General features: G+C 37.8%; 1 protein-coding gene across 3 annotated transcripts in view; it reads left to right on the top strand.

The window, feature by feature from the left end:
* The window catches only part of LOC134224460 (uncharacterized), a 346,723-nt gene that overhangs the window by 203,813 nt on the left and 126,452 nt on the right, over window positions 1-16,458 (top strand). The gene's annotated exons all lie outside the window — the stretch shown is intronic.

Below are 16,458 nucleotides of genomic sequence, written 5' to 3'. Positions count from 1 at the left end.
ACGAATCTTAGGTGCCGTTCAAAAATTACGTCCACATTTTACGGGGGACGGGTCCAACATTTTGTGACAAAAAAGCGAACAGAAGCGGAAGGGGGTCTCAAAATCTCAAAAAGTAATGGGCGTCAGAATCACCCCTTACCGCACGGCTAAGCAACACCTCTAGAATTAAATAAGCTTACGAACACTCAATTACATCCTACGAACCCTTTATATAATATACCTGGCAGACGGGCCCCTTTAATGAAGGGATTATTTCCCTTCATGCGCTCATTCAAAGAAAGCATTTCCTTCCTTCACTGCTTTAACACACAATCCAAAACAAAATTTGGACCAGATTACAAAATGCTAGCACCATGTAGTTAAGTAGAATTCAGTAAATATTTCAATGATAATTATTTTGACTGCATTCCGCCGAAGGTGCATTCTGCGAAATGTCTTTCTGAGAATTGGTACATTCCGCGGAATGTCGAAACGTGAAAAAAAATCCGTGAAATGTTTTTCGGCGAAATAGTATACAACCGTTCTGCCTCCTTAACTACAATTAGAAGTTTTTTGCTTTGGTTTTTAGGCCGTTCACTTGATATTATTTTGTTAGGAAATATGCCTTCAAGTAATGCTAAGATGTATACTTCTTCTTGGTTTTCAATGTACCGCATAGCAGAAATGTTCTGGTCACAAAGCTATTTTGATAAAAACATTATTTGACTTGCTTGCCGTAACCAGTAACAAACCTATATCAATGGCGTTGAGCGAATGGCTTAAAAGCCGGCGCGTTTATTGGTTTAGCTTAAATTTTGAAGACTTCGAATGGTTTCCAATTATTCAAAATTTACCGTTATAATAAAACCATTTACGTTTAGCATCGAAATGTCTTTGGCAATAAAATAAGATTCTGCTTTAATCAACGAATTAAAATAGACTTAGAAAACTTGAACCCAATTTTTCTCGGTTCAGCATTGTTGGCTCTTCGGTCCTATGTTGCTCGAGGATAGTTATCTAAAGTTGCTTTCTTTCAAATATCGTCCATTCGACCAAATGTCCAACGTCTCTAGTGGATTCATAATTAAGTTTCGACTAAATGTCCATTCGACGTAATATCTGTTACGATTTATTTTATCTTACCTGTAAGTGACAAATGTTTGAATGGATTTGTGTGCGTACCATTTCTGAGTGTTCTGTCTTTGGGCCTGAAGACCAAATGTCATTCGACGAAATGTCTTTCGATGAAATGGTATTTATCTGCTATAGCAACACAATGCCTTGTGCTCATTTCTGGACACCGCTTCTTTTTGGTATGAACAAATCCTATAATCTAATCTAATCAAAATCTATACAAAAGTTTTTTTTACCGAAAAAGTGTCGACGGTGTCATAAAGTGAAATTATTTAATGATGTCAGGCCATTTCGCCGAATGCAATTTGGCCAAATGCCGTTTGGCCGAATAGTTAAAATAATTTATCTCAGATTACCAATAGTGATGTCTATATATCTACACAGTACATTAGGGTGGCTCAAAAAACACTGTTTCAAATTTTTTGATGGGCCGCCCTCTTATTCGATTCTATTTAATGCCCTGATGCCCTGGACAAAATTTCAGCCAAATCGGTTAACGTTTGGGCAGTGCTAAACTCGTTGGAAGATTATATGGAAAAATGTATGCAGAAACATCCAAAAACAGTGATTTGCAGTTGGACGACACAATTTACGATCAAGAACAATGAAACTCATTCAGTTCTTGTAGAATTAAATACAGAATGTTATGCTGAAAACCGCGAGAAGATTAGAGTTTATTAGGCAAAGATATTAGCATTTTACTGGAGTGTTGTAGGGGTGAATTTATTTCTTTTCAAAGGTAAAAGAAACGAAATTTGCTCCAACCCCACTTGAAAGAAACGCTAATAACTTCGCCGGGCAAACTCTATCCTTCTCGCGGTTTTCTGCATAACATTATGTATTAAATTCTTCAAGATCTGAATGAGTATCATAGTTCTTCATCGTAAGTTGTGCCGTCCAACTGCAATTCACTGTTTTTGGATGTTTCTGCATACATTTTTTCATATAAACTTCTAACGAGTTTAGCACTGCCCAATCGTTGACCGATTTGGCTGAAATTTTGTCCAGAGCATCAGGGCATAAAATAGAGCATGAGCATAAGCATGAGCATTATGACCGCACAATTCGTAGTTGCTACTCCATGATTGACTAGAACTTGCGAAATTGTACAGAGAACACAATAAATGGGGCTTGGGACTAGCTACCCATTCTCAATGTACACGTTTCGGGAGCTCAAATATCTAAAGTCAATAACGGCGCCGGCCACGTCCTTACGGTCATATAGGAAGGGGAAGATTGTTAGTCCGACTCTCGTTGCTACTAGAGACCGAGAACACCTCTGCATCTCCACGATTGTCTTGGGATAGGATATCGTTTTAGTTACAAAGGATAATTTATCTGGATTCACTTCGGTAAGTGATGCAATCTATGGGATGGGAAAAAAACACTCGCTATCTGAAACTTTCATTTTCTGATTTATTCACTCACCCGCGCAAAGCAGAACAAAATTACGACGACCGGCCGATCGTTTTTCCTTCCGCACACAGCAAAACTAAACTTCGACGACCGGTCGATCCGCTACTGGAGAAACACGACCGGATAAGAAACAAACTTTCACTTTCTGATTTATTTACTCACCCGCACAAAGCAAAACTAAACTTTGACGACCGGTCGATCCGCTGACTCGAAACAAGAGCCAACACGCACTGAACTAATTAACTTTACTACCGGCCGCGCAATGCAAAACACAAAATTTCGGCAAATCGCGCGATCGTTCGGCCGTCCGAAACAAGAGCCAACACGCACTGAACTAATTAACTTTACTACCGGCCGCGCAATGCAAATCTCAAAATTTCGGCAAATCGCGCGATCGTACGGCCGTCCGAAACAAGAGCCAACACGCACTGAACTAATTAACTTTACTACCGGCCGCGCAATGCAAAACACAAAATTTCGACAAATCGCGCGATCGTACGGCCATCCGAAACAAGAGCCAACACGCACTGAACTAATTAACTTTACTACCGGCCGCGCAATGCAAATCTCAAAATTTCGACAAATCGCGCGATCGTTCAGCCGTCCGAAACAAGAGCCAACACGCACTGAACTAATTAACTTTACTACCGGCCGCGCAATGCAAATCTCAAAATTTCGACAAATCGCGCGATCGTTCGGCCGTCCGAAACAAGAGCCAACACGCACTGAACTAATTAACTTTACTACCGGCCGCGCAATGCAAATCTCAAAATTTCGACAAATCGCGCGATCGTACGGCCGTCCGAAACAAGAGCCAACACGCACTGAACTAATTAACTTTACTACCGGCCGCGCAATGCAAATCTCAAAATTTCGACAAATCGCGCGATCGTTCGGCCGTCCGAAACAAGAGCCAACACGCACTGAACTAATTAACTTTACTACCGGCCGCGCAATGCAAATCACAAAATTTCGGCAAATCGCGCGATCGTTCAGCCGTCCGAAACAAGAGCCAACACGCACTGAACTAATTAACTTTACTACCGGCCGCGCAATGCAAATCTCAAAATTTCGACAAATCGCGCGATCGTTCAGCCGTCCGAAACAAGAGCCAACACGCACTGAACTAATTAACTTTACTACCGGCCGCGCAATGCAAAACACAAAATTTCGACAAATCGCCCGATCGTTCAGCCGTCCGAAACAAGAGCCAACACGCACTGAACTAATTAACTTTACTACCGGCCGCGCAATGCAAAACACAAAATTTAGACAAATCGCGCGATCGTACGGCCATCCGAAACAAGAGCCAACACGCACTGAACTAATTAACTTTACTACCGGCCGCGCAATGCAAATCTCAAAATTTCGACAAATCGCGCGATCGTTCAGCCGTCCGAAACAAGAGCCAACACGCACTGAACTAATTAACTTTACTACCGGCCGCGCAATGCAAAACACAAAATTTCGACAAATCGCCCGATCGTTCAGCCGTCCGAAACAAGAGCCAACACGCACTGAACTAATTAACTTTACTACCGGCCGCGCAATGCAAATCTCAAAATTTCGACAAATCGCGCGATCGTTCAGCCGTCCGAAACAAGAGCCAACACGCACTGAACTAATTAACTTTACTCAGAGCATCAGGGCATCAAATAGAACCGAATAAGAAGGCGGCCCATCAAAAAAATTGAAAAAAGTTTTTCCCATACTAATTTGAGCCACCCTACAGTACATAGATTAAATTTATTTTGAGTCGAGTCAAGTACGAGACACTGAAGACGGCCTTAGGATTGAGGTCGAAAAACGTATCTGTCAAAGTGACAATCAAGGGGGTAGGGGGGGATTAAAAATCTCAAAAAGTAGTGGACGTCATATTTGAATCGCCCCATAAGTGTTTTTAAGTGTCAAGTACATAAGGGTTTGTAACCTTTTTATTATCGGATATATAAAATACTAATGTAGGGGTACATAACGGACAAAAGATCGAAACACAAATTTTCGAAAAAGGACAAAAGTTCGAAAGGGACCAAATATCAAAAGGACAAAATGTCGAACGGGACGAAAGGTCAAAATTACAAAACGTCGAACGGGACAAAAGGTCGAAAAAAATAAATGGCCGAAAAGAGCAAAGGGTCGAAAGGAATGAAAGTTCGAAATAGACAAGAAACTCAATCGAAGAGAATCCACCTCGCACAACACAAGCTTTATTAATTTCTTCAATCAACAACCTTTTTGCCTTTCTCGTATACAAAGTATACGTAAAGGCTATAGGATCACTCCAAAACCGAACTTTTGATAGAAGGCCCGGGGACCCATAGTGTTATATACCAATCGACTCAGTTCGACGAATTGAGGTGATGTCTGTATGTGTGTATGTATGTGTGTGTGTGTGTGTGTGTGTGTGTGTGTGTGTGTGTGTGTGTACAAAAATGTGAGACACACTTTTTGGTACTTAGCATTATCCAATTTGCTCGCAACAAGTTCCATTCGACGTAGAATTCAATCCCATTGTTTGCTATTGAAAATTAGATCCATCGGACATTGCGTTCCGAAGTTACGGCGAAAAAACTGTTTTCACGTGCAAAAAAAAAGCAAACCGCCCTACCTCGGATTCGAACTTGTGATCTCTGGGGTGGGAAGCGCATACTATACCACAGCACCATCAATATTCTTAACTTGTGAGAAGATACATGCAAACATAAATCATCGAATTGGAGATATGATTATTGCCTCTATATAGCATTAGAGTTTATCCTGCTAGGGTAAATGTTCCTATACTGGAAATATTAATGAATTGAGAAAAGAAAATATTTGTTTTTATCGTTTGTTGATTGAAACTATACAGTTTCAGCTTAGCTTAGACTGACTGTACATATCAATGGTTGCTACTCCGTGATTGATCAGAACTGGTGCAAATTACACTACGATCCAAGTGAAAAGTGGTTTGAATTTACCATCTATTCTTGAAGTGCACGTTTCGTGATTGAAAATAAACAGTTTCATTACATTAACTAATAGATAAAATATTGATTTTAAAATAAGATTTATTTCTCCTAACCAATTATTCAAAATAGCTTCGTAAAAGTTGCTTCACCATTGATGTGAGGAAGTCAATTTTGTTATGAAAAATTATATTGGTGTGATGGCATAATTACATGATACCGCAACGAAATGAAACATATGTGGATAATAATGGGAAATATATAATAAGAACCCACTACCTACACTCAAGGAACGGGTGCCCTATGGAAATTACAAATATCCGTTATCCGATATCCGTTCAGTAATTGAAAACCCTCTCATGTTAAACGTCATACATAACTTTTCTCTTGTCTTATTGCTAATGCGCTAAGTCATGCGCTAAGAAAAACACAAATACCCTAAATCACATACTCATGTATAGCAATTTCAAAATGCATCGTGCTTTGTTCAACGCTCTCCCGTACGAATGCGCGTGAAAAAAGGAATGGTAATGTGCCGTCGCACAGTGGCGGGCCCCCATATAAATGTCAGACTAAAATAATTTTTCGAATTTAATTTGCCCATACACATTTGTTTAGGAGATGCTTTACAGCATCAACTTTTTAACACCAAGTTACCAAAAATTAAATTAACAAGCTACAATCAACAAATTAAGGAATTAGCTCATTCACAATATGTGAGCTTCGCGAAAAACGAATCTTTCTTTGTACGGGTTTCCGCCACTGCGCATCGGTCGGCATCGCATCGTAGCATCAGCAACACAAGCTTTGACTGTTTATTTTCAGCTTGCATCAGGCATCGCATTGTACACAGCCCGTACAGCGCGTACAGCAAGTCGTGCTTCTGTTCTATTTTTAGCACTGATAGAAGTAAATACCTATATGAGGCAAGAAAGCACATAGGTAGTAGATCATTTTGACGTCTGGCGGTCGTCACAAGAACCACGAAAAAAGTGCTGTTGGCGCCGAAGTGCTTGAGCAGCATAGGGGGGGTGTATGTTTCTTGCGTTGTCTGCTTGTAAATTGAATGAATTTCAGGAAACATTCGCAAAGTGATAGAAAATGTTATGATGGAATAAAATTTGATTTTAATTTTTTTAAATGATTTCGAATTTAAACAATCGATTTAACAACTATATAATATAATAACATAATTATTATGTTTTGCTTTTTGCAGATTCCAAAAGACGAATTCGAGAACGTTTTTGTGGTAGAGTATGCTGTGGGAGATTTGGAGAAAAACTCCCACAGCTTCTACCATACCACAAAAACGTTCTCGAATTCGTCTTTTGGAATTAGCAAAAAAGCAAATCATAATAATTATGATATTATATTATATTGAAAATTGCTTTATTGCATTTGTACATAATTGCATATTTGTACCATCTTCATTTTTAATTAATTTTCCAGTCCATAAATTGTCATTAATAGTATTTTGTGCAACTAGTTACAAAAAGATGATTTTTTCAGCACGAGTTGTACGTTTATCCAACGAGGCTTGCCGAGTTGGATAAATACTACGAGTGCTGAAAAAATCGAGTTTTGCAACGAGTTGCACACGCATTTTTTTGCAGTGACGAAAAATGGGCTTTAATATGATAAATCTATACCAAAATTGTACAATCGAATTTACTCCACATGATCATTCATGCCAATAAATTATGTTGCGGCAGATTCCATCTTATCGTGCCAAATTGCATAGCTTGAAAAGCTATGAAGCGATGGATGCAATTGCCTTTGGAAAATTGTGATGTTATGTCCAACAAACCCTTTCATTTATTACAAGACGCTTAGAGTACACTATTTAAACACTCACCCAAACTAATTCAGCTAAATGTAGTCATGTAACTACTGTCCCAATGTAGGTTTTTCATTATAGCACCCAAACGAGTGCTATAATGAATATTATGCAACCCATTTGAGTTGCATAATGGTCATTAAAGCACCCATTCTGTTGGTATGGAAAAGTAGGCCGTTTCATCACTCAAATGACAACTGTAAACCAGGTATTATGATCAGGAATTGCATAAAAGCTTTTAAGTATATCATTGATTACACAATGGAATAATTTTTATTCATAGGGCGTAAGGCAGGGCGAATATTTTTCTGAATTTTGTCTACCCCTTGAATGTATCAATTTGAAAGAAATACAGTAAAAAGTATTGGTAATTCAACGACAAATCGCACCAAGCGACTTTTTGACTGACTTGTGGTACTTCGTTCGCAAAAATAAAACGAACATCATACAATATCAATTTTTATGTATATTTGTTGTAGGATATCCATACGATTTGTTATCAATTAAATCTGCTAATCGAAAATTTGAGTAGAAAAATGGGTTATATTTTATTGACGCTCAGTGCGATTTGGCAGAACCCCGGCCATGTGAAAACACTAATATTCCCAACAAGTGAATATTCATTATTATCGATTAAATTAGATAAATTCTACAAGCGACAAATTTATTCGCATTATAAATAACAGTTAGTTTGATTGGATATTGCAAATATGCCATTTCGCATATGTGCATGAAAATTCATTAAAAATTACAAAACACCTATATCCGAGGAATTATTTACGAAAACTTATTTCTCGTATGGCTTGGAGACCAAAAGTGTAATAATTCAAACGATTAAGTTCGAACAGAGCTGCAAGTCTTTATAATAAACGCACAAAATGGAAATATGCACATTCCAACACTCGATCCAATTGTATGATCTTATTGATTGGGTGACAGAAGCCTAAGCTGGATTCTGACTTCAAACTGGGAAGCACTCGAATGTTTGCCAACTGGAAACATTTTTTGTTCTATATCCCGGGATTTTTTTGTAATACTAAAATAAAACGTCACTGCATTCGCTTCAGTCACTTGCCCCAGTCACATCACCCCGGCAAGGGTGAAGTGCGTCAATTTTAAAATGATTGTTAAAATGTTAAAACACATTTTAGCCGAAAATAGTTAGATTTTTCGGATTTGAAATTTTTAGATTGGCAGTCTAATTATTTCGATTAAAAGACATGTGTAGATATGTAGTCTAACATATAGGTAAATACTTCGGCTACCTGTTAGTGGTGCTGGATTGCGTGGGAGTGCTCTCACCTCTCAGATTTTTACGAATCGATGTTTTTAACTTTGTTTACAATCGCAGAGAAGTCGTTTCAAAAATTTGGTATTGAGTTATAGAAAATAAAAATTATTTATAAATATGTTTTTGAAAAAAAATGAGAACCGAATGAGCGTCGAACACAAACTCTCTGAGTGAGAGCCTAGAATGTTACCCCTTAGCTATCTTTACTTCTTGGATGAGTGGTGATCGAAGTATAACAGGTTATATGCAATTTGCACTTATCATCGGCTTGTGCATTCGTGCGGCAACGCACCTGGAGCTGTGTTTTTAGGTTCCGTGGCATATTTAAATCATCTGACGTTGAAAAACATATACGATTGAGTTTACGTCATGTGCTTTTGTGTCAATTCATTCAAATATGTCGCATAATATTCATAATGTTTTGGTGTGCAGGGAAGCAACTTCAGAATAAATTTCAACATTAAATGTTAATTTTATTTTGAATCCTCTGTAATGCATTTTTCCTGGCGTTTCAGCAAATAATTCATATTGGCACAGTATATGTAAACATGGCTGGTCTAACAATTAGTTTGTAAATAAAACAATTTATTTTAGTAAATGGTTTTGATTTTCTATAACTACTTACTATATTCGTACCTTTTCGCTTGTAATACCTTCGGTGTGGGTTTTGATAGTTAATTAATTCATGCTATACATAAGTCCTAAATCTTGGACTTCGCTGCCCATGATCACATAGTTGACGTATAAGCCAAAATGACCAAAACACACTTTTTTGCGGATATCGATTCTTCGTACGATTATGCATATGCTCCATGAAAAAATATTCATGTTTTGTTCGGAAACATTCGAGTTATGGCAATATTTGTTTTTGGAAAAATGGTCATTTGATCGCATAAGTTGACGTACCTCCATTACCTGCTGCAATATAAAGCAAAAACCTGTCTCATATTGTTTCGACATTCACAATCCACTAATTAGGCACAATATAGGTTTTCGTTTTACTTTGTCGTATTTCTGGACTACTTTATGATTTTGGCGTAACTGATTTTGTAATCAAACATTAATATGCAAGTTCCTGCTAAAGCAAGCATTTCTTGTGAAATCCACGGTATAATCCGACAAAATAAGCTTTCATCCATCGAGGTGTAGGTCTGGAGATAAACGTTTACATTCTTTTGAATCAATGCTAAATAATGTCGCCAAAAGTTTTGATTTAAGACAATCGCGATCATTCAAAAGGAAGTATAATATAAAAGAAGAATGAAAATCCATTAATTATGTAACGCAATGATTAGCCATTTGTGTCACACTTTTTTTAGAAGCATATCAAAACTGTGTAAGGGAAATCACACTTATCTAAACCCCCTTCCTCCTCTAAAGTGTAGTAATTTATGGGTATTTTCTAAAAGTGCGTATCAGAACCAAAATCTAGTTTCATTTTTTGCGTGCAATTTTTATTCATGTTTTTCATTACCTTACCCGGACAGAACTGAATTATGAAACTTTTTTTTTTCTGTCGGGTACAATATCCACTTATAAACATGATATGGACTTTGATGTAAGATTCAAAAGAGCAGGCAAAAATATCAACAAAATAAAATGCACTGAAGTGTTATTTAAATATCAAGATGTGTTATGGATAAAAACAAACTAATAGCTCGAGATATTAATCACTTCTTCCAAATACCATTAACTGATAACCTCATGATATTTCAAAGCAAATTTGGATATTGTCGTATGATATTTCGTGCTTCTATATCCTACATACAAATCAGGCCCATATCTCATTTTGCAATCTAATCACGATTGATTTACTTCTAATCCTCGTCTACTAGGGTATTTTAAAATAGGGATTGAAACCATTTTTGCTTAAAATTTGGTTGGAACGAGGGCTTTGGCCAATACATGAAAACGGTAACTGCTTGCACACTTGTTACAGAACCATTCTAATGCTGTAATAGTGCAAAAATCCCCGTACGGTACTGATTAAATTCTTTGCAACACGAACTCTTCCACACATAATTTTATCTAGTGGATTACGACTGTGAAATTTGTAACTTAATTTTCGGATTGGCTTTCAGTCACGGGTAATAGCGTTGACAATTTTACTTCATCGCCGACGTTTCGATCCGGGATGGGATCTTCTTCAGGGCTCGATGGCAGTCAATTTGTTAATTACCGCTACTTTCTTACGGAGATTTGTCCTGTTCGGTTTCATGTATAATGTTTCTGGCCTCATTGACAAAAATATAGATCACTTTTCGAATTTGTTCACTATCTTTTGTCACACACTATAGTGGGTGTTTTGCAGCCGGAGGATGGGCGATTACTATTACCCGTGACTGAAAGCCAATCCGAAAATTAAGTTACATAATTTTATCTTTACCACATAATTTTAATTTTCACGGAAAGAGCTATCCGAAAAACCTTTCCCGGAAACTCGAACTTTTCAAAAGATTTCCCTTTTCCAATCAATAAATTGTTAGAACTAACTACAATTATTCTTTAGCGCTTTATAACCACACGTAGTAGCCTGGTTTTTACGCCATGTTATGGGAACACACATTTCACAAAACGTTTGTTTGATCGCATAAACTGTCGTATGCATATTGTGACCATTTCAATCAAAGGAATAATAATTAATTCCCCGCGGCCTTAAAATAACTACTAATATTGTCCATTTAGCCAGATTAGTTCATGTATTTTGCTGATTGATATGATGATTCGGGTAAAATTAATAAAAATGCGTTTTCCCAACATCGATGGTGCTGGTTGTTACGTCAACTATGAAATCATGGGCAGTTCGCTAGTCTAATTGGAACCCCATTCATAGTGACAACACATCTGTTTGAAGATTTCAAATAGCACTCGTATTATGTGGGAGAAGCTGAGTTTCGGAAGGATTTGAAGAAAATTTTCTTTTTGGCAAGTCAATGGAAAATGTGTCCAAGCTTTTCTACAATCCAAGCATGTTTTGGATCATGTAGTAATCTATGTTCGATCATTTAGTTTGTCGATTACTCATACCAGAAGTTAAATTTTAAAACGTGTTTTATGGTGGACTTCTGGTGCGGATATTTTTCGACATTTAACCTCTGGAATGAGTTATTGACAAACTACTAAATTATCGAACCTATATTACTAAATGAACGAAAACATCCTTGCTATAATCCATAACAAATTACTTTAAGGCAATCAACGATTTTTGATTTCCTGATAGAATAATATCAGGTATGCAATCAGTATGATATAAAGTATTAGGCCAGCTCTGTCACGAGTAATCTGTCAGATTTTGTACAGGGATAGTTTACTTGTACAGAGTGATCTGATAAATAATTTTAGATCAGTTCATTATAATATATACAAAAACAAATTAATATTCATGAATCAATTTTAATAAAACCTCCGGTTAATCACTCCGAAATGCTCTCCATATGAAGAAAAGCAACCGTAGTAGAATTCTCTTTAGATTTTATTAAGTCGGATCAAATTCGTAAATCTTAGTTGAAAAGTGGTTGAATGTCAATGACAAAAACGGAACTGCTCATCAGCAAAAAATGAATTCTTATCTATATGAAGAATCATACTATTCAAAACAATAATTTTAAAAAGGCTATCTTATTGATTGGGTGCCAGAAGCCTAAGCTGGATTCTGACTTCAAAACAAGAAACACTCGAAAGTTTGTCAAATGACCAATATTATGGATCATATATCCAAAACTATGGATCATATTACCGAAGTTATGGATCATAATCACGATAAAAATTGCGCAAAATTGTATTTTTATGGATCAAAATGTAGTTTTCTATGGATCATTTTCCAAATGGATGATGGGAAAATAGCAGGAATGATATTGTTTTTCTTGATCATATTTGAAGGTACATACTTATTTTCCAATTATTTGGTTTATTTTTTAGGTTAGTTATGGATCTTAAAATTAATCTTTATGGATAAGCCTGAATTATTTTTTGGATTTACGGTAGCGTTTTATGGAACATGTTATTTATGGATCGTTTTTCATTTTTTTATGGATCGTTTTTGTACATTTAACGGTACAAAGTAAAGCTGCCATACACAAATGTGAAAAATAGGCCCTTTTTAGTGTTATATAAGACTTTTCTAATATTTTTTTTCAACCCTTTTGAACGAGCGAGAAAGGCATCATTACCGCTAGGTGGATTAATCAGGGTTTTTTATCTTTATCGTTATTGATATATTTGCATTTATCAGTGAGTACAATATTACCTGCTCAAAGTAGGAGGGAGCAATGAAGAATGGAATGGATAGATATCGCAAGCAAGCGACAAATGTGAAGACCTTTTGTTTTTCGACCTTTTATCATTTCATAACGTCGTGGTGGGTCGTTTTGCCCACGGCATTTGTGCTTTAAAAGGCATGCATGCTAAGCATGATGTAAGCAATTTACCACATCGGCAAGTTTTGATCAGTTTTAGATTCCATCCTACTCCAGTGTGGACAATACCCCATTTAAGTTTTGAAAACAATGTAAATATAAAGGACAGCCCCTAAGCACCTAGGATAGGATGTGCCAATAAGTCATTAAAAATCCTACCTATTTTCTGTCATAAGGGGCTGTACACATATTACGTAAGCACTTATGGGGGGAGGAGGGGTCGGTCAATATCTTACGCTCCATATAAATAAAAAATCATTTGTATGAAAAAAATCTTACATGTGGGGGTCGAAAAACCCTGAAAAATTGCTTACGTAATAAGTGTACGACCCCTAATCGTACCGGTTGCTGATTGGGTGAAAATGACAATTGACTACTTCGATCGACGGTGGCACATTTTCAGAAGGGCAAATTGATATGGGTCTGGGTCATTTGGCATAAAGCCATTTGGCATAACGCCATATGGCATAAGGTCGTTTGGCTCGTGGTGGGTGGCTTACATTGACCTCTCTTGAGCCTCTTCCTGTCATGTACTTCGTCTTCGACGTGTTGATGACTAGTCCAATCCGTTTAGCTTCGCTTTTCAGTCTGATGTAGGCTTCCTCCATCCTCTAAAAGTTACGTGCCATGATATCAATGTCGTCGGCGAAACCAAGTAACTGGACGGACTTTGTGAAAATCGCACCACTCGTGTCAATCCCTGCCCTTCGTATTACTCCCTCCAAAGCGATGTTGAATAGCAGACACGAAAGACCATCACCTTGCCGTAACCCTCTGCGCGTTTCGAAGGGACTCGAGAACGCCCCTGAAACTCGAACTACGCACATCACCCGATCCATCGTCGCCTTGATCAACCGTATCAGTTTATCCGGAAATCCGTTTTCGTGCATTAGCTACCATAGCTGGTCCCGATCGATTGTATCATATGCGGCTTTGAAGTCGAAAAATAGATGATGTGTAGGCACGTTGTATTCGCGGCATTTCTGCAATACCTGACGTATGGCGAACACCTGGTCTGTGGTAGAACGTTCACACATAAATCCCGCCTGGTACTGCTCCACGAACTCTCTTGCAATTGGTGTTAGTCGTCGGCATAAAATTTGGGAGAGGACCTTGTAGGCGGCGTTCAGCAATGTGATTGCGCGGTAGTTGCTACAATCCAGCTTATCGCCCTTTTGTAGTTAGGACACACGACACCTTCCATCCACTCCTGCGGCAGAACCTCATCCTCCCAAACCTTGGTAATCACCCAGTGCAGCGCTATAGCCAGTACCTCACCACCGTGTTTAAATAGCTCTCCTGGTAGTTGGTCAACCCCAGGGGCTTTGTTGTTCTTCAGCCGGCCAATCTCATCCTGGATTTCCTAGAGATTCGGAGCCAGTGGTCGTATGTCCTGCGCGCGTGCTCCTAGGTTCATTACCATACCGCCACCGTTGTCTGCCGTATCGCAATACAGGTGCTCTTCGTAGTGCTACCGCCACCTTTGGATCACCTTAAGATCGTTTGTAAGAAGGATCCCGTTTATGTTTCGTTACACATATCAGGCTGTGGCACGTGGCCCTTACTTGAACGGTTCAACTTCCCATATAACTTTCGTGCGTTATTAGTGCGGTACAGTTCCTCCGTCTCTTCACGGTCTTATCCATCATTTCCACTTAATCCGGGCGAGCGCCAACTTGTAACGAAAGCTTATTTTTAAAGACGGGATCACATCCACCATTGCCTTTATTCTAATTCGAACAAGCGCCTACTTATGAAAAATGGTCTTTATGCCAAATGACTTTATGTCAAATGGTCTTTATGCCAAATAATCCGCTCCAAAATTGGGGTATACTCCGCTGGGCATAAGTACATTAGGCATTAAGATGTTAGGCATAAAGACGTTAGGCATAAGTAAGTTAGGCATAACGTCGCGGATTTGTTCGGATATAACAAAAACATTATTTGGAAGCACTGGCCGCCACCTCGTCGAAGCAAACGACTGAGGAACCAACAAGGCAGCCAAAATTGAATTGTCACGATCCTATCCTAGCTAAGTACTATCCATCAACACTTCCTTCCCACTTACAGTAAAGTAAAAAACAATCATACTAACTATGAGGTGAACCGGTCAAGGGCCGATAACCTCTTTAATAAAGATAAAAAAACAATCATACTATGTGAATGTGGAAGTATTTTTTAATTACATAATAAAAATAATAGCAAAATACAAAAAGTTACAGTTTTGATATAACTTTCAGTGTTTGTTTGGTCAATATTCTGGAGCGACGCTAGCATACTGTCCGCAAAACTTGCACTGGAAACTCAGTTGGGCAACAAAATAACTTTTCGCAGTGGGTAATGTGATATAAAATTGCTTCCATCTTTAAAAATGTAACGCTTTCCGAAAATATGTTTCACTGGTCAAAACGCCCCAGTGTAGACAGGACGATATGCCCTTCCCAACTGGACACAAGCGCAGCGAGCTTGCAGCAGTTGCTTCCAAATGATATGGAAACTATTGAAATGTTATTCAATCCTGCTTAAATGGATTTATGTTGGTTTTTTAATGTCAAGCACATAAGGGTTTATAACCTTTTTATTATGGGATTGATAAAATACTAATGAAGGGCTATAAAACGTCTTTGGTTAAGGTGGAGCGTATTGCCCAAGCACTTTTTGAAATTCATTTTTTCACGACTTTTCAAAAAAGCTTTATTATGTTATCTGTAATTATATTATAAGACTACTCACAGGCAATGTATTTGCGATTTTCTGGACTACCAAATAACACAAAGTTTGCATAAATTGCGTTGAAAAGTAAAAAAATATAACAGGTATTGCCTTAGGGGGGGGGGTATATTATACCGTCTTACCCTATGTTTCATATGCGATTTGAAATATGTCCCTTGTGATTGTGTATGAAACATTTCAATAATCAGACAGCAGCTGCTTGCGCTGTTAAGTGAATACCACCAATGTGTTAGTCACGTATTTTCTCACGCACTTTGATGAAAAGTCGAATTCAATTATTTCAAACAAATAGGGGAACAGACGGCTTTGGCAGGTTTTGTTCTATTATTGGCAGGGGGGTTTTTGTCGACCGAAATTTATGAAATTTGGCCACAATATTCTTTGATATGCAAAGAATGTTTTAGCCAAATTTGAGCATAATCAGTCATAAAAAACCCCCCTGCCAATAATAGAACAAAACCTGCCAAAGCCGTCATTACCCCTACATCAATTTATTTTGAAAAATATTAGTGCAATTTGGAATTATTTATTTCAGTCGATTTCATCAATGAGAGTATCACTACACAAAAAACTTTCTATTCAACTACGCCATGAAGTCCCTCAATCAAATTGCTTCAAACTAATGTATGCATTAGCGTGATAGTGCATGCTTAACATTTGTCCTATTTTCCTGACAACAAGCTGCTTATCCAGCCACAAGTGAAAATC

Source organism: Armigeres subalbatus, chromosome 3 (genome assembly GCF_024139115.2).
Source record: "Armigeres subalbatus isolate Guangzhou_Male chromosome 3, GZ_Asu_2, whole genome shotgun sequence".
Classification (NCBI taxonomy): Eukaryota; Metazoa; Arthropoda; class Insecta; order Diptera; family Culicidae; genus Armigeres; species Armigeres subalbatus.
The sequence above is the reverse complement of the archived record's forward strand: the minus strand, read 5'-3'. Positions and strand labels throughout refer to the sequence as shown.